At 45.1% G+C, this 19891-nt stretch overlaps 1 protein-coding gene across 1 annotated transcript in view; it reads right to left on the bottom strand.

Moving 5' to 3' along the window:
- The window catches only part of LRRC8D (leucine rich repeat containing 8 VRAC subunit D), a 97260-nt gene extending 84120 nt beyond the window's left edge, over positions 1–13140 (bottom strand). Inside the window, exon 1 of the mRNA XM_068239829.1 lies at positions 12878–13140. The gene's annotated coding sequence lies outside the window, so the exon portion shown is untranslated. The remainder of the gene's footprint in view (positions 1–12877) is intronic.
- Positions 13141–19891: the final 6751 nt, after the last annotated feature.

The following is a 19891-nucleotide window of genomic DNA, read 5'->3' on the forward strand; positions in this document are numbered from 1 at the left end:
CCCACCATTGCTAAGTTCATGAAAATTTAACTCCACATCGCCCAGGCCCGCCAGGCCCATTTTTTGGCTTGGCGCTTTTAGCGCTGCACGACTTGCCCCCATTTTTGCCGCCCCCCCCCCCCCCCCCCACTCGGAAAGTTCTCTGCGGATGCCCATGAATGGTTTGTGCTGCTTCACCTGCTGTCCTGAAGCAATGCATTGAAGAAACCTTAGCAACAAAAATTCAAGACATATCAAATGAACCTCCGCCTAAGGGAGGTTCATAACTGGTGAGGTCTGGTGGGGGGGGGGGTAAGAATGCAACTACCTTGGGGGGGGCTACTCCTTTGCCCCGTCTGTATGCGGGCCTCCATTTTGGGTCTCCCAGTTACAGCTGCCTCAGTTCAACACGGCCAGAAGATGTAATCACATTAACAAAACAAAACAAAAAAAGACTACAAATCACAGCATGCCATGCATTGCAGCCTCTGGGGGGGCATGATAACATAGTGGCAGCCACTTCGAACTGCGGCAGCAACAGCTGGGAGACACAAGATGGAGGAACGCATACAGATGGGGGTCTAGGAAGCAGCCCCCAAAGGAAATTGTAGGAGGTGGGGGTTAGAGGAGGGGAACATCTGGGCAGTCTGTATTACAAAGTAAAAAACCTGAAATTTGAATTTACATTATTATTTGGAAAATTACTTGTAGAGAGAAAAAAATAGTAAATATAAAATGACAAAAAGATTTTGTAATATTAGCAAAATTAGAATTTCCTTTTAAAGAGAACCCGAGGTGTGTTTAAAGAATGTTATCTGCATACAGAGGCTGGATCTGCCTATACAGCCCAGCCTCTGTTGCTATCCCAAACCCCACTAAGGTCCCCCTGCACTCTGCAATCCCTCATAAATCACAGCCGTGCTGTGAGGCTGTGTTTACATCTGTAGTGTCAGTCTCAGCTGCTCCCCCGCCTCCTGCATAGCTCCGGTCCCTGCCCCGTCCCTTCCCTCCAATCAGCAGGGAGGGAAGGGATGCAGGCGGGGACTGGAGTTCTGCAGGAGGCGGGGAGAGCAGCAGACTGACACTATAGAGATAAACACAGCCAGCTCTGACAAGCTGTTTGTCAGCAGGGTGGCTGTGATTTATGAGGGATTGCAGAGTGCAGGGGGACCTTAGGGGGTTTGGGATAGCAACAGAGGCTGGGCTGTATAGGCAGATCCAGCCTCTGTATGCAGATAATATTCTTCAAACCCACCTCGGGTTCTCTTTAAGGAGAACAAAACTGTGCACTGGAAATAAAATCCTGATACATCCACTTGTCACATGTCCATCTCCTTACTGCTGCCTGCATTGCACATAGATAACACAGACACCACAAGCACAGAGTGCTGACTGTGCTAGATCACAGCATCTACTCCATTGCAGCATCTACTCCATTGTTAATGGCTGTGTTTGCCAAGTACTCTCTATTGTGGAAAACATCATCTCAAGCACCCCTTGACACATACATATTTGTTATGAGTGCTTCAGAATTGCGTAGGAATGCTTTCCAAACATTCACTTATGCTTCTAATGAACTGAAACATACTTATTCGCCGACGTCATGCGCAAACCCGATCCTCCCCATAGAGAGACCGAAGCTGTGCCGGGAGGCTGCACGATTGCTGGATCCAAGGGGGGGGGGGGGAACGTATAAACGGGGGGATCGCAGAGGAGCGGTGGGTGCCCGACACTTCAGCTAGCTAGCCTAGTGCTAGCTAAAGAATTTAAAGTCCTTTGGAACAAAATTTTTATTATGGGGGACTCCTGGGGCCACAGAGCGGTATGCCCGACACAGCGTCGAGCATACCGCTAAGGAGGTTAAGAAACTGACAATTTACCCTACAGCATTCAATTTTCATAAAAATTGATCAGAAAAATCCACCACTCCTGATCAACTTGTATCTAAAAAAATATTATAAGTCAATAGATCATTTTTATCCATTTACCGTAAAATTTGATTATTTTATTGTATCATGTGTGGCCACCTTTAGAGGGAGAAAATAACTGTTCAGAGGTCAGAAAAAGGTGATACCGATAATGTAATTTTTCAGAATATGCAGAGACTGCAAGAGGGCAGCATAAATAACAGACAACATACTCTGCAGCTATGCCTACAAATGACATAACACTTCACATCAGTAAAACCATCTTATTTAGGGGGCACAGAACATGGCAAAGATTAGATCAAGTGAAGGAGGTATACATTTGTTTACTTTAACAGAGACTACTGTTTAAAGGAGATGTCTCAGCATGGGCCAAGAGCGGTATTTTCCCCATCTTTTGCTGACCACAGCACAGGCCAAGAACGGTGTAGATTTGCCTATCTTTTACTGTCCACAGCACAGGCAAAAAACTGTGGAAATTCGACTATTTCTTCAATTCTCTTTTTTTTTTTTGTAGAGGATCATGCTCAACTTCACAAATTGAAGATGACAAATCACCATGACTATGCAACCAAAATGTTCCTTGAGCATGTATTACACAATAGACAAATTATGCTTTAGTGCTTTTTATTTTAATAAACAGGATTCATCAAATTGGTACGAGGGTGGAGATCTGAATGCTTATGTTTGTGTAAGTCTTGCAAGCAGTGATATTGGGCCCGCAGTTAAAGGAAACCTTAAGTGATATATATATTTTTTAAAAAAGGCAGTTTTACTTACCTGGAGCTTCTACCGGCCCCCTGAAGTCGCCCTGTGCCCGTGCTGGTAATCAATAATCCTCCGGTCCCCCGCCATGGCTCAGTTTCGCTTTCGTCGACTGAGCCTGTCCCTGGCCACTGCGCCTGTGCGGCCCCGCGCATCCACGTTCGGCATTTACGCGTCGCTGCTCACCTCTCGGTCGCTTCCACAGTCTGGAGGAAAGCAGAAGCATCGCTCTCCATAGGCTGCAACAAGCCAATTCTGCCTAGCAACAGGGATAATTTTCATTGGTTCAAAATAACCAGCCCAATGAAGAACGCCCATGCATCATGCAGCCTCCAGGCTCTCCATAATGGACCGATCGGCGGTGATAGACGGCAGGACGCGTTAGTATGACGTCAAAGAAGAGACACGATGCAGCCGAAACGGGCAATGCAGATGCGGCAAGTAGCCTAGAGAGAGCGGACAGTCTCCGTTCTCAGCCCGGGAAAAAGTGTAAATTCCGGACTCTGTGGAGTTTTCTTTCCATGCAACACGGATCCGTGTGCGATCCGTGTTTCTGCACGTAGTGGGAGCGAGTCCTATTTTTAACATAGGATCCGCTTCCAGCATTTCTGCAGAGCTTTAAACGGATACATTTTTAAAACAAGTGTGAACCGGCCCTAAGTGTTTCTGAGCGTGGATGAGGGACTTGTAATCGCTGGCAGATGAGAGTGGAATGGAGGAGGAACCAGAGGATGAGGGGATAGGAGACATATTTGCCCTCTACTTCCTGAATTAATGGGAAATTGAATCCAGTGCTAATTGTGAGCACAGAGAGACAATTTAAACCTGAAGTGGCAATGGGGAAAGATTGAGACAGATTATTCAAACAGAGGCCAGCACATTCCATAGTTAGTTTATTAATAGTACTGTATTAGCAGAGTAACAGTTTATACTATAAATATAAAGGGTATACTATAAAATATAAAGGGTGTAATAGCACTGAGCAATAACAGCCACGTAAGCCCCGCCCCCACTGACATCGCTATGTGCAGAGTGTTGCAGTAAAGTTAGTGACCGTGTTATCCTCCCCCTGCACTGCCAGATTGGAACATGGCCTCTGTGTAACAACAGCCATGAGTTCTGGAAAGAAATGATAAATGTACGCAGTTAGCTAGCGCTTCTTTAAATAAAATCAGATCCTCCACCAAGGGAAAAGGCTGCACCCAATTGGAAAATATCATTGTGGAGCTGAATTGGCATAGAATACCAGAATTGGCAGCTACAGCACTGGCACCCTGTGTTTTTCACAGATGAAAGCATGTGCACCTAAAAGGGTCTGGAGAACATGTGACAGTCCAGACCTAAAAGGGTCTGGAGAAGCCATGGAGACTTAATGCAGCCCATAGGATAGTTCAGCATCACTGGTTTGGTGCTGAGTTAGTGATGGTGTAAGGAGGCATATCCAAGGAGGAATGTGAAGACCTCTAAAGACTAGACAATGGCACCATGACTACCATTAGGTATTGGGATGAAATTGTTGTTCCCACTGTCAGACCCTACACTGGTGCAGTGTGTCCTGGGTTCTTCCTGGTGTACAACAATCGCGGGTATCATGTGTGGAGGGTATCCAGGCAGTTCCTGGAGAATGAAGGAATTGATACTATAGACCCGACCCCCACGCTCACCTGAACTAAATCCAATAGAACACCTCTGGGAAAATATGTCTCTCCAACACTGCCAGGTTGCACCTAACACTGTGCAGGAGCTCAACAATGGCCTAATCCAGGATGCGTCAGGTAAAAAGAGCATCGCGCGGCTGCTGAGGTTTGAGCTCGCTCTAGGCCGTATTGAGAATTGCATCTATAGCGCTGCTCAGAGAGTAATTTGGGGGTCAGCAAAAGACAGAGCCCAAATTACGATAAAAAAAATATAGCATAATTCAGCCATCTTCAATAACTGGAGCCCGAATTACACCTTACCCCACTGCACTACAGTCTGAAGGGGAAAGAGTAATGCTGCCAAGAAATTTGCCACAGCAGAGTGAGACATTTTTCAGATTTACCCTGCGCCCAATTTTCCCAATGCCTTCATTACATGTACGCCCCCAGGACACCATCTGTCATGTCTTTAGCAGCATACCCCGAAGTTGTGGTGCATCCCCATAAGGGCCATGCATACAACTAAATATGATTCTGACTTCTAGAAACACATTTGGCAAAATGGACAAACCAGACGCATAGTTTTTTCACTTTTATTTTCTGTCATTGAATTCAGCCCTCTATAGATTGATAATTTTCATTTCCATCAAAGTGGCAACCTTTTTTCCATACACATTACTGAGTCCATATCAGTGTAGATATCATGCATGATGGTTTTTTTTCCCCAATTGAGATATCATGTGCTTTCAAAGTGTTCCTTTCATTTTTTTGAACTGTGTATGACCTTTCAGCAGTTTATGCAGTGATGTCGCAAACAAGAAACATTCACAAACAGGCGAAGCGCCATAGACATCAATGGCCAAGCAAATTCTAACGCCTATAGGGGCTATTTCTGGCCACAAAATGGATGGAAATGTTGTTTAAAAGGCCCTAACACCTGGACAGTGGCGTGCCTAAGAGGATTCCAAGACAAAAAGACGTATGCAGAGTTGTGTTTTAACCTGCTGAGCGGTCTGGACGAGCTCAGCTCGTCCAACACCGCCAGAGGCTGCCGCTCAGGCCCTGCTGGGCCGATTTTCACCAAATAAAGTGCAGCACACGCAGCCGGCACTTTGCCAGCCGCGTGTGCTGCCTGATCGCCGCTGCAGCGCGGCGATCCGCCGCGTGCAGCGGCGAAAGAGGGTCCCCCCAGCCGCCCGAGCCCAGCGTAGCCGGAACAAACAGTTCCGGCCAGCGCTAAGGGCTGGATCGGAGGCGGCAGACGTCAGGACGTCGGCTGACGTCCATGACGTCACTCCGCTCGTCGCCATGGCGACGAGGGAAGCGAAACACGGAGGGCCGCTCATTGCGGCCTTCCGTGTTATTTCTTGCCGCCGGAGGCGATCAGAAGATCGCCTCCAGAGCGCCCTCTAGTGGGCTTTCATGCAGCCAACTTTCAGTTGGCTGCATGAAATAGTTTTTTTTTAATTAAAAAAAAACCCTCCCGCAGCCACCCTGGCGATTTAATCAGAACGCCAGGGTGGTTAATCTCTAAAGGGCAGAAATCACATTTTACTCCTAAATTTGTGGAATAAAGTGCTAGGAAAAGTCAAGCGAGTGTACACGTCGATCAAGTAGTATAAAGGTTAGGATCAAGTAGTATAAGGGTTAGGATCAGGTAGTATAAGGGTTAGGCCCAGTTCACAATGACAGATCAAATGCAGAGTTTACCACAATCCCAAACAACCGCAAATAGCTTTAGTTTATCTATTTTTAAAAAAAAATAGTTGAAGCTGCAGCAGCAGAGGTCAGAACACTGTTACCTGGTTTTGAAAAAAATAGGGGCTATTTCTGGCCACAAAATGGATGGAAATGTTGTTTAAAAGGTCCTAACACCTGGACAGTGGCATGCCTGCAGCAGCAGAGGTCAGAACACTGTTACCTGGTTTTGAAAAAACTGTTGCAGCGGTTGGCATGGCATACACATTACATACAAAAATTTAGTTAAGGCATTTTGAAAAAAAATGTTTGTAGCAGCCACTGTAGCAGAGGCCAGAACGATGTTGGCATAGGCATATACATTACATACAAAAATGTACATTTTTTTTAAAAACTTTTTTGTTGCAGCTACTTTAGCAGACGCCAGAACGATGTTGGCATTGGCATATAGATTACATACAAAATTTAGGTTTTTAAAAAAAAAAAAAAAATTGTTTGTTGCAGCCGCTGTAGCAGAGGCCAGAATGATGTTGACATTGGCATATACGTTACATATAGAAATTTTGTTTATTTTGGAAAAAAAGTGTTAGTTGCAGCCACTGTAGCAGAGATAGAAAAACAAAGCAAGAAAGACAATAAACCAGCCCTTAAAGGACTTACGAGGCGAAATTACTGAAAAAAAGTTAATCGCCTGCCTCATCTTTTAAGGCACGGAGGACGCCGTCCGCGCCCTCCGTGCCGATCCGCCGGGTCCGCCGGGTCCCCCCGCTCGTTAGCCCCCCGGGCCGGCTGCCGACCCCACGGCCCGGGTCGGGCTCTCCTGCCTCTCGTAAAATGGCCGATTCCTCTGGCCGCGGCTGCGCAGTCCGCCTGGCCGCGAGTGTGGCTGCGCAGCTCTAGGGTCAACCCCCACGATCCACGCTACGTAGCGTGGATCGGGGGGGTTGGCCCTAGAGCTGAGCAACCGCACTCGCGGCCAGGCGGACTGCGCAGCCGCGGACAGAGGAACTCGGGAAGGAGCTGGAGGAAAGCACGGGTAAGTAGACCGGGGGGAGGGGGGGCTGATGATTCCTTTAAAGGACTTACGAGGCGAAAGTAAGAAAAAAAGTTGGCTGCCATGTGCCTGCTGACACTGGAGTGAGGGGTCAAATTTTGGCCCCATGATGATGTGTGGGGGCTGGTCAAAAGCGCCATGTGTTCCCCTGCCAACGCAAATATGCCAGGAACTGTCCACCGGAGAACTGTTTGGGCCATCTCTATACTAGTAGTGGTTTGAGAAAACTTGTTCTGGAAGATGCAGTCATATGGCGGACTTCTAAAAACGGTTTCCACTCATCAATAAGAGCACCAGAGCTTTAACAACTAAAGAGTATTTTCAGAAGTATTACCATTTCAGTAAACAGGAAACACGTACAAACTTAGAGACCTTTTGGTGTAGCGGGATTTCCTTGGATACTTATGGACTTTTGCCGTTGATTTCCCTGCTCCCATCTGTGTATACACGTGAGTGCAGCAATCTACTCTTCTCCTTTTGCAAACTTAAAGAGAACCAGAGACGAAGCACCCTCATGTATTTTACCATATATATCAATGGGAACATGACAGTAAACACCTACCCTGCTCTCTGTTTCATTCTTCTCTGCTAAATCTGCCTGTTATCAGCCCTGATAAGAATCCCCGACTGAACATTCAGTCTAGCTTTTCCCGGAATGATTATAGCGGAGTCAGTCTTCTGTGATGTTTTTTCAAGCCCAAGCCTGCCCCTTGTGGCTCTGCTTTGCTGCTTCGAGGATAAGTAGCGATTCTCAAGCTACTTCAAGTATACAGATGCATATTATCCAGAAGAATAGCTACTACTGCTAGTAACAAACATGTTCCAATAAGATTCATAAAAGAGTCTTTTAACTTGTTCAAAATGATGACTCAGTACATCACAGTGTAAATAAACTCAAAATGTGAATCAAAGAATATTCTTGCGAAAAAGGAAAAAAACTGTAATATCTGTCTGAATTTTACTGTATAGCTGAATAAATACTGTACACTGACAGACAATTACAAGGCACTTAGATATGGAATAGGCAAACTGGGCACGCATTCATTTGGGCAAAGGTTAATGGGAGTCAAAAGTTCTTCTGATGTTTAGGGCTCACCTGTCGAACCTTGACCAACCCCAATCCTGGCGTACGAGAGATAACAGCGCTGGAGACTTGGGCGCAGGATTCGGACGGTATATGGCTGATTCTGCTGCCGCACAAGTCCCGGCCATATTAAATACTATTCTCCCTCCAGGCTGTCATGGATAGTGAGGAATGAAAAAATAAGTCGGCTTCCAGCAACTGCTGGAAGCCAAATTATTACATTTTAAAAGTAACTTCAGTAACTCCCTGTGCCTGCTATAGCCGTAATTCCTATTACGGCCTATGGTGACGCCAGCTGCGCCCAAATCTCCTGAACTGCTTTCAGCATGTTCGCCAATCCTGTGCCTAAGGCTATTCTCTCTGTCTTAAAAGATGGATATAAGTATTACTGCAGCCCTCCTTTAGCAATATGGAATTTAAAGTATCAAACCAACAAACGTTGATTCGGGTATTACTTTTAATGACTAACTGTACATGGTTTATTGCAAGCTTTCAGATTTAAGTTTCTTCTTCAGGCATTATACAGAACTGAATTAATATAATGCCTGAAGTAGAAAATTTAAGTTTCAAAAGCTTGCAATAAACCATGTACAGTTACAATCATTAAAACCCCTTCCCCACCGCTGCTCTACGCCCCTTAAAACTTCACTTGCGCATCAGGGGCATAGATATGCATACCTATTTATTTACCTCGCCGCTCCCGATCGCCAGTACTTTCCCATTCATTTCCATCACCCTCCTGCCAGTCTGTGATCGGTGAATGGGAACAGCTGTTCCCAAAGCTGATCACCGTGCCTACAATAAATGAAAGACGGCGTCAGCGAGATGCCGGTATTCATTCACAAAGTGAAAGCAAAGAACACATACACAACACTACCTGTGTACTGTTCACAGTACACAGGAAACGAGTGCGGTGACATCTTGTGGCCAAAAAGTAAAAATACACCCACGTACACTATTATATATATAAAGAAATGTATAACTGTATTAGTTTTTAAAGGTATCACCCGAATCAACTTTTGTTGATTTGATGTCAGCATATCTGCTCGACGACTAACACTTGCTAGAGTATCTGTAACAGTTTAAAGATCCACGCTGATATGCCAAAAGCAGAAACCACAAGTTAACTTTACATAACTTATCATAACACAGCTGTTCCCTTCTTGCACCAGAGACTTCCACTCCAGGATCGCAACATATTCTAATAACACAACCAGGTCAGCGCTCTGGTCCTCTATCTCCCATCTATTCTTCAATACTCACGTATGGACCTCTGAAACCTTCATGACCACTTTTGGGCCTATGGATAGTTCATTTTGGCACCATGGACCCTAGGCAATTGCTGAATGTGAACTGGTGAATTCTAAAATCAGAATGCCACTGCAGTTTTTACCTGACAGAGTGGGGAAAAAAACTAGCTTGGATGAATTTATCTCCAAGTTACATTATCTTAAGTTATAGACATGTATAGAAACCTTCTTCGCAAACAAGTTTCTATACATGTCTAGAAAAGGTAAAGCAAAGTTGCATCTATTGTCTGGTGACAGGACCTATTGACTTCTAGGTGACAGGCACTGTTTAAAACATGAGGTACAGGACCACGTCTTAAAGGATGACTGTACTTACATGAAAACACACACTTATTTGTATATCTCCAAAAAACATAAAAAGATAAGCTAAACCTCCTGTGAGTCTCAGAGAGGTGCATTGAAGGCATATTTTTAATTCTCAATTACATTCAAATATTAATCTAAAATCGATAAGAACTCTGCAGACCATGGCAAACAGCCACTGATCTATTACAGCAAGTCATAAAAATCCCTCCCCAGTGCTGCAATAATATAGGAAGAGCCCAAACCACTTCCTGTTTAAATTTCTGATGCAAATTCAGCAGAAAAGTTCACAGAAGTAAAGACAGCAGACTGCAGTGTCTCAGAAAGTCACAGCAAATCCTATTACCCCAGTATCAGACATTTCACATGCACGGGGCTTGTTTACAGGGACATATACGGTACACTTTTTAGCACAATTCATGTTTGTTCAACAAAGTTCAGAATGATTTTGGTAAGTTGCTCTATGCAATTGCTGTACCTTTCACTGGTTTTGATACCATAGTTACTAAAAAAAAGTCAAATTGCTTGATTAAAAATTATTAATAAACTTAAAGAGAACCCGAGGTGGGTTTGAAGAATATTATCTGCATACAGAGGCTGGATCTGCCTATACAGCCCAGCCTCTGTTGCTATCCCAAACCCCCCAAAGGTCCCCCTGCACTCTGCAATCCCTCATAAATCACAGCCACGCTGCTGACAAACAGCTTGTCAGAGCTGGCTGTGTTTATCTCTATAGTGTCAGTCTGCTGCTCTCCCCGCCTCCTGCAGAACTCCAGTCCCCGCCTGCATCCCTTCCCTCCCTGCTGATTGGAGGGAAGGGACGGGGGCAGGGACTGGAGCTATGCAGGAGGCGGTGGAGCAGCTGAGACTGACACTACAGATGTAAACACAGCCTTACAGCATGGCTGTGGTTTATGAGGGATTGCAGAGTGCAGGGGGACCTTAGTGGGGTTTGGGATAGCAACAGAGGCTGGGCTGTATAGGCAGATCCAGCCTCTGTATGCAGATAACATTCTTTAAACACACCTCGGGTTCTCTTTAAAGGGAAATGAGACGAAACTAGTAGCAGTGCTGGTTTCTACCAATGCCTCTTACCAAAAGTAAGAGATAGTGGTAGTATGGATTTAGAGTATTTAATTTTAGGGTCCTATTCGTTAGGGCTTTCACACTGTGTAGTTGCGATGCAATCAAGTTGCAACACAACAGAGCTGAATAGTCATATCGCAGGGATAGGCCATACAGTGAGACACACAGTACAATGAAAGCATGCCTCACTCCCACTGTAAACGCACGTGTTGTCTGCTAATGCACTGCACTGTATGTGAATGCCCCATAGGAATGTCATTGCTTCGTGTTGTAATGATATTGTCCATTGTGACGCATCATACTTAGGGCTTGATTCACAAAGCGGTGCTAACTGTTAGCACGCCTGTGAAAACCCGCTTAACACGTCTAAACGAGCTTTTCGCGCGTAAAACTTTATGCGCGCAAAACTTTACGCAGGGCGCTCTGCGCGAAGTGCCCATTAAAGCCTATGGGACTTTGCGCGTGCATAGGACTTTGCGCACGCAAAACCTTGCGCGCGATCTGATTGAGAAATCCGGTGCTAACCTACTTAGCACCCTGGTTAGCATGTCTAAAGACTTTAGACATGCTAAGTAGGTTAGCACCGCTTTGTGAATCAAGCCCTTAGTGTGAAATGGCCATTGAAGCAGCAGTTTGCATAGCGGACAGCCCCGGTCCAGCAATTTTATCAGATGCCTCCTGCGCCAAAATGAACCACCTTACACTATATTACTATGCCTATGTTAGCGCTTGAACGTCTGCAGCACCTCTGGCACCCTCATTTCCTGCTTCCCCTACAGTTCTATGACTGCAGACATAACAGAAAGTTTCAGGTCACTGCATTTATAAAAGTGGGGATCCGAATAAATAATTGTCACTTTTATGTGGAATTGCCACCCTGGTTTGGTTGGAATTTCAGCAGAAATCTGTGATTACTGTATTATTTATATAGGGACGATTAGCTTGATGCCGTTGTATAGATCTTTAAATAGCTTTCTCCATTTCAAGATACCATAGGATACAATGGGGAACAGTGATGTTCTTTTCAAACACCATATTAGACACTTTCAAAAATAGTAGATGATAGCCACAAAGCAAATATATGGCTCTGTACACACATCCAATTTTAATCTGTAGATGACTGGCAAATGTTACTACTGCCATGTAGTATGAGGGCCAACAGATTATGAATACTATGAATAGACAGTGTAGGTATGCTGCTCTCATACTACGTGAAAGTGGTAAAACTGGCAAATCATCTGCAGATAAAAATTGGATGTGTGTATGGACCTTTAGGGCTGTTTACTGATCCTTACTTTCAGCCAGAAGTAACAGATGGTCGGTGTTTCATAACCCCTTTACGGTTTTTCAATTTAAGTTAATTAAAGTAAGACAATCAAAACATGGTAATTAAGGTATTTGCTACGTTTTGCCAATTTGGGATCATTATGGTGAGAGAATTTAAGCCCTTATAGCCACCATAATATAGGTATCTGATCCCCCTTTTGTAAATATGACATTATAAATGAGTCAAATTGTACACAGCATAGAATAAAAAAAAAACATTTTTTTCCTCTATTTTTATAAATAGGGTTTTTAATCAACCCTTGTTTAATAAAATGATTATCTTATAATCTTGAATTTCTTTCTTTTTTTTAGTAAGTGTTTAAGATCGGCAGTAAGCTTTTTAGTGAGAGGGCAAGTGCCCAGCCCCCTTTCCACTGGACACACAGGCTCATTTTTCAAAAACCAGTGATGAGAAAACTGCAGCAGTTGCCCTGGGCAACCAATAAAAGTGCTTGTTTCATTTCACAATAGTGGCTCCACGTCTCCCTGCACCTGTCTCCTCGCATATCCCTGGACTGAGCTCCATGGACTGTGTGTGCACTGCTGGCTAATCCCATGTGCAGCACTGAATTGTGCTAGAATGTGGCACAGATCATGTCCCCACTGGGAATAAACAGCAGCCCTGTGGCGGGGATCATGTGCACAATGCCCCCAGCCCCTGCTGATAATCTATCACCCCGAGCAATAAGCAGGTCACTGGCCGGTCTCACCTGAGCTGAGCCCGCTCCGGCTCCCCCTTCCTCCTCAGTAGCAGCGGGCAGGTGTGCGGCGGCCTCAGTCACGGCCTCCCAGCTCGGGCACAGGGCGGCATCGGGCGCTAGGAGGGTGCAAGACAGCTGCTGCTCAGACATAGACCCGGCCGCCTGTGTGCTTCTTCCTGGAGAATGAGGAGCGAGATGTCACACCGGTGCGTGTGTAAGTGTGTCACAGCAGCACATCCTCCGCTTCCCTGCAGACGTGCCCGGTGCTGCCTCCCCTCTGGCCTCTAGAGGGCGCTGCGCTCACTGCCAGCCGTCCGATACAGTAGCAGCTTCTTCTGCTGTTAGTAGGTTACACTGCAAATAGAAAGCATTTCCAGAACTTTGAAGTTCAACGGAGGTTCTTAAAGGGCAACTGAAGTGACAAGACTATGGAGGCTGCCATGTTTATTTTCTTTTAAACAATACCAGTTTCCTGGCAGCCCTGCTTGTCTGTATGGCTGTAGAACTGTCTGAATAACACCAGAAATAAGCATGCAGCTAATCTGTCAGATTTGACAATAATGTCAGAAACACCTGATCTGCTGCATGCTTGTTCAGGGTCTATGGCTCCAAGTATTAGAGGCAAAGGGTCAGCAGGGCTGCCAGGCAACTGGTATTGCTTAAAAGGAAATAAACATGGCAGCCTCCATATACCTCTCTTCAGTTGTCCTTTAAAGTGTACCAGAGATGGTACACTAGGCTTAATTTATACTTACCCAGGGCTTCCTCCAGCCCCTTGAGCGGCTCTGAGTCCCTCGCCGTCCTCCACGGCCCCTCCGTTCTGGCGATACGACTGCTGGTAATCCGGCTGCACGCACGCCTCCGCTGCGTTCCAGTCCCCTGGAGCGTTCTGCGCCTGTGCGACGAGGGGTGCATGCAGGGTGGAGTGGCGCATTCGCAGAATGCCGCGTCTGCCCTGATTACCGGGAGTCTTATCAGTTTAATGGAGGGGTCGAGGAGGATGGCGAGGGAAGAAGCCCCGGGTAAGTATAAATAAGAGGTAGTGAACTATCTCTGGTTCATTTTTAAGTGTACCCCAGCCAAAGCTCAGGCACAAAATCAAATATTTACCTAAGGAGAGGTAAACCTCTCGGGATCTTCCCTTTGGTCCCCCGTCATAGAGCGCAGATGCTACAAAGACTGTTTCCATTAGGTAATGTAATTGCAAGCAGTTCTTTGCTGCCCGATAACTGTACTGTGTGTGAAATGCTGGCACGCATAGGGTTAAAATGCTGCCATTTGGAAACATTAAATTGCAGCTGGAAGGCATTCAGTGGGCAGCAGATCAGAGGCTGAAGTGCATGCTAAGTGTGTAGTTCAGCCATCCATAAGAGCCCTTATATTGATTACCACTATTTGAAGCACAAACAGAAGTGATCATTATCGTTATAGCATTCAGGAACAGCTAATGCAGCAGGTGAAGGTTTCATAACTTATGCTTGGCCGTGGCTTCTGGTTCTTTAGTGTCTGATCTTCCTGCTGTGACCTACCTTGGTATTGCCCTCGCTTGACCTCCACCTGATCTTCGGCCTGGATTCTGTTTATGATTGTTTACCACCTGCTTGACGTTTGGTCTGTCCATTGACTTGTCCACCTGCTGCCCTTCCAGACCTTTGTTTAATTTAACCACACCTCCACACGACATCATCTTGCCTGCTTCCAGACTTAGTCCCCAGGAGACCCGTTTCATCTGTCACTAGGGGTCGTGATGTGGTACCTACTAACAGGACTGGTCCTACCATGAAGCAATCTGAATCAAGTGATTCATGGCAACAGGCTATAGGGGGCAGCACCAGAAGCAAAAAGTGTGTGGTGATTGCTGCACTTCATATGTGTGGTGATTGCTGCATTTCATATGTGGGGCGATTTCCGCATTTGATTTGTGATTACTGCAATTCATATGTGGGGTGATTGCTTCACTTTATATGTGTGGTGATTGCCACACTTCACATTTGGGGTGATTGCCGCACTTCATATGTGAGATGATTGTTGCTGCAATTCATAAATCGGATGATTGACGCACTTCATATGTGGAGTGATTACCGCACTTCATATGTGGGGTGATTGCCAGATTTGATATGTCCAGTGACTAGTGCTGACTGCCTCCATGCTGTTTGACACCTACCTAAACCCCACTATTCCACTTTTTTTCTGCCATTTAGCTACACTACCACAACTGTCTGTAATAGCATAGCCATTCAGAAACACTGCTTCTCCTCCCAGACTCTTAGGGATCAGAAGAAAAGGGGACAGTGTGGCTTAAAAAGTCATGATCTCACAGTAGCACCCAATAAGTAGATGGGGAGCTATGTGACATCATGTGATGGCACAACCTGCCATCACCGCAAGGCTTCCAGACAGACTGAGCCTTTCAGAAGTGGTACAGCCAGCTTGAGACAGCCAGAAGGCCTCCAGCCATCCTGAAACAGCCAGAAAACCTCCAACCAGCTTGAGGCAGCCAGAAGCCCTCTACTGGGTATTTCCTTTACTCTTTGCAAAAGAACTCCCTGGAAAAGACCTATACAAACATGCTGGCCAGCCGCCCTTTTCACTTGCACATTATTTTGGCACTTGGACTGAGCAACTATTGTTCAGTAAGTGCATTTGAAAATAAAGAAAACCAGGAAAATGGACTAGTCCAAAACCTGTCAGATTTTTACTACGTAATGTACGTGACAGTGACATAGGAAAACAGTAACACAGTGCACTTTACAAATGTACTTCTACACTGTATGTATGGATTTTATTTATTTTTTCTTGCTAGTGAAATAATGCTTGCCATTCATTGTTGTAATACAGAAAAATGAGATGAAGAGATGGTATTTTTAACAAAAAATGAATTTCCCTTTAAGAATCATTACAGTGTCTTTACCATATGCTGGACTGTTGTTGTTTTTTTATTTGATTGAGTTGTGGTACCAATAAAATGTAAGTTGACGGAAAGGGGGGGGGGTCTACAGGGATGCTGAGGGTGCTGCGTTTCACATGGAACTGACCAAGCACAGATCAGGAGGAGGGGGAGAGAGATTGCATAACACACTCTTCACCATTTGTCATGTGCATCTTCGGGTTTTTTCTCTTAGTGACCCTCCAAGCCTGTTAGGTGTACAGAAGCGGTACGCATAATAACTGTTCTTCTTCTTTCACATAGCTACAGTGTGACTGGCAGCCCTTGTGATTGCCAGCTCTGACTTCACACACTGTCCAGTGATTCGCAATGACATGTTTTGTGATGGAGCACTACTGTGTAGTAAATGATTAACTGTCTTGCATAATTAATGTAAGTCAGTGAAAACAATTCTGACGCTTTATAAAGCCCCAGGACATAATGTAATGCTGTTTCTGTAAGCTGCAGGTAAGTAATGGCTGGATATTTAACTAAAGAGCAGAGATTGTGCCCCTGTAGATTAGGCACTCACAAGAGGTATTGCAATGTCATTCTATGCCTGGAGAAATAGGACAGAAACATGATGCTCTAGAAAGACACTGGCACAGCCTGAATGGGCGGCAGCGAAAACAGCTGACAGCCAACAGTGCAATAAACAAGCCTCCCAATAGTTCAAATGTAAAATTAGGACACATTAAAATCCCTGTACTGCAATGGAAAAGCAGAGAATTGTAAGTAGATGCTGACAGCACTAAAATGCCTATTGTGGCAGTTGGATAGCAGCACAGTCATTTTTCTTTTGCAATGACGCCTATCTATTGTACTTAAACCATGTTCACTAGTATGTGTATGGCATTCACTCAGCACTGTAATGTAAGTTTAGTAGTGGAACTGCTGGATAGATACTACAAGCAGCATTCATAAATTGTGATTCACTGCTGTGGCTTTACAATCACCTATCCAATGGCATTTTTGAGCCCGCTATTTTGAATACGTGGGATAGCATTGGATTACCAGTTGTTTGGCTGCCAGGGAACCCCACCACAAAACTGACCATGTGGACTATCACTACACACCAGTAGTAAAAATGCCAATTACACTCAAAGCAGAAGTTCCACTACTGGAAAAGCACCAATAAGTGACTTGCTTTTTGACATTTAAAGTATTTCACTTATTTTCATCAAGGGTTCGACTACTCCATTTATTTCCCAACTTCCCACAAAGGACATAAACAGACACAGAGTGGGGAAGTATGGGCAGATGGTAGTTACAAAGATTGTTAAAACTGAGGGTCGGAATTTTCAGTGGAGCATATGGCAGTTACATGAATATCTGCTACCAGTACCTTGGCATTCCACATTTGTGTGGAAGCAATGATGACGAGATAAGGAAAACTGCAACATCCAAGTACCTTGTAAGGATAAAACTAGCTAGTTCAAGGGTAAAAACAAAGTCAATGGCATCAATGTACAGTATATACCCTGTCAGTCATCATATACCCTCCTGGTATGATAAGGTGCTAAAGACATGGAAGCTGCCAAAGTGAACACCAGGAGGGTCCTTACAATGTACTATGGCTTCCACTCCAAGGCTAACACACAAAGACTATATACCATTGAGAAAGAGGGCGGCCGGAGTTTGGAAAGCGTCAAAACCACTGCCCTGGAAGAAACCCATAGCATCCAGGATTATAGCAGTAAGGGCCCTTTTCCACTTGCGGCGATTGCGATGCTGAATCGCAAAATCGCTAGGGTTTGCTAAATAACATAGGAATCGCGGTAGGTATTTTCCACTACCGTGATTCGATTTTTACCAAAGCACAATTGCGCTGCGGAGCGATTTTTACCACAATTTTTCTATGCTATGCAATGCTATGCAAACCCATAGCATCGCAAAAAAAAAAAAATTAGGGGCTTGCTGAATCGCAATCACTAGCGTTTAGCGCAAGCGCTAGCATTTGCTAGTGAAAAAGGGCCCATAGGGCCTATTTCCACTACACGTGGAATCTGGATGGGAATTTCCACATCCAAAATGCAACACATGTTTATGAACGAAACTATTTCCATTCAGTGCTAATTTTTGGGCGCAATGTGGTGCGGAAAAAATATGAATGGTATGCTAAATTTTTTTCGAATCTGGATGTGAGCTGAATGCAAATCGCGGCTAATGTAAGTCAGTAGGGCCGCATATATATGCATTACAAACGCGGAAATTCACCTTTACGAATGCAAATTTAACCAGCATGCACAGTGTCGTTTTCTTTTGTTTGTCTTCCTGTTATTAGGCAGTTTTCAAATCGCAACGCAAATTTTCGCATGAAGACACATATACATATTTAAAAACCCATGCGGATGTCCGGACGCGGTTCTAAAGCGTGCTAGTGGAAATAGGCCCTAAGATGATAATCTGCTGAGAGAATTCAGGGGCAGCACACATGGAAAAAAAATCAAGTATGGAAAGCACCAAGATAATACCCAGCAAGACATGTATCATCAACAGCTGAGGTGGCCAAAACTGGGAAACCCTACGGGCTTGATTCACAAAGCGGTGCTAACCTACTTAGCACGTCTAAAGTCTTTAGACGCGCTAACCAGGGTGCTAAGTAGGTTAGCACCGGATTTCTCAATCAGATCGCGCGCTAACTTTGCGTGCGCAAAGTTTTATGCGCGCAAAGTTTTACGCGTGCTAAGTCCCATGGGCTTTAATGGGCACTTCGCGCGGAGCGCCCTGCGCTCTGTGCAGTACGCGCGTAAAGTTTTACGCGCATAAAGTTTTGCGCGCGTAAAGTTTTATGCGCGAAAAGCTTGTTTAGACGTGCTAAGGGGGTTTTCACAGGCGTGCTAACAGTTAGCACCGCTTTGTGAATCAAGCCCCACCAGTGTGACTGCCAAAAGAACTCAAAAACATATAATAGCAGCCCAAAAATAGGCACTAAGCAAGAAATACATAGAAGCAAGGATCTACCACACTGAGCAGGACACCAAGATGAAGGCTATACAGACAGGCCTCAAACAGTCCAAAAACCTGATGGCAGGGTGTAAGATCAAATAAAGGCACAGGGAAATAAGTGGGCACAGTAACGTTGTTAGTAAAATATTGTTATTAAGTACCAATATTTTACTTTAAAATAGCACAAACTTCCTACCTAGTACCTCCCAGCAACACAAATTACCTATCTAGTTAGGGATGCTCGAATGTACCCAAATTCGATTCGAGTACATTCGAATTCAGGTCCGGGTCAAATTTGGATTTGGCCGGTTCGAATGGACTCAAATTCAATTCGGGTGGTTTCGAATCCGAGTCAGGGGAAAATTCAGCCGTGATCATGAATTCGTGATTCAAAACCCGCCGACTTTAAGGGTTAATTGCAAAGCCCCCTTAAATGCCAGAATCACCAAATTTGCCATTTATGTTAAGAAGAAAAGTGGGAGCAAGGGGAACATTTTTTTTTCAAATAGACATTATACTTTTTGAGAAAATCGATTTTAAAAGTTCCAAGAAAAAAACGATACATTTAAATGCCGGTCAATGACAGATCGTGGGAAATATTTCCCAGCAGTTAATAGCAAAGGCCCCTTACATCCTAGCAACACCAAATTTGCAGGATATGTTAAGAAGATAGTGGGAAACAATACTTAAAAAAATATATATACATTATTTTTGGGGAATGTTCTGAGTGTGGGAAATCTGAAAAAAAATTACGTGAGGTCCCCCCTCCTGAGCCTCTGTAACCCCTTGTCCCCCATGCAGGCTGGGATAGCCAGAATTCAGAGAACCAGCCGACTGGGGCTTCACACCCTGAGCTATACCAGCCCGTATGGTCCATGGTATGGGGAGGCTCCGGGGGAGAGGGGCGGCCAAGCCTTCCCCTCTCCCCCCGAGCCCTTGTCCAATCCATGAACAAGGGGCTCTTCCCCACCTCCGGTGCCCCAGAAGGAGGTGGGGGCGACGACTCCCTGGGGGGGGGGGGGTTCATGATGGCATCTGGGAGTCCCCTTTAAGAAGGGGACCCCAGATGCCCACCCCCCTTCCGGGAGAAATGAGTATGGGGTACAAAGTACCCCTTACCCTTACCCATTTCCACAAAGGGTTAAATG

This window comes from Hyperolius riggenbachi, chromosome 6 (genome assembly GCF_040937935.1).
Source record: "Hyperolius riggenbachi isolate aHypRig1 chromosome 6, aHypRig1.pri, whole genome shotgun sequence".
Classification (NCBI taxonomy): Eukaryota; Metazoa; Chordata; class Amphibia; order Anura; family Hyperoliidae; genus Hyperolius; species Hyperolius riggenbachi.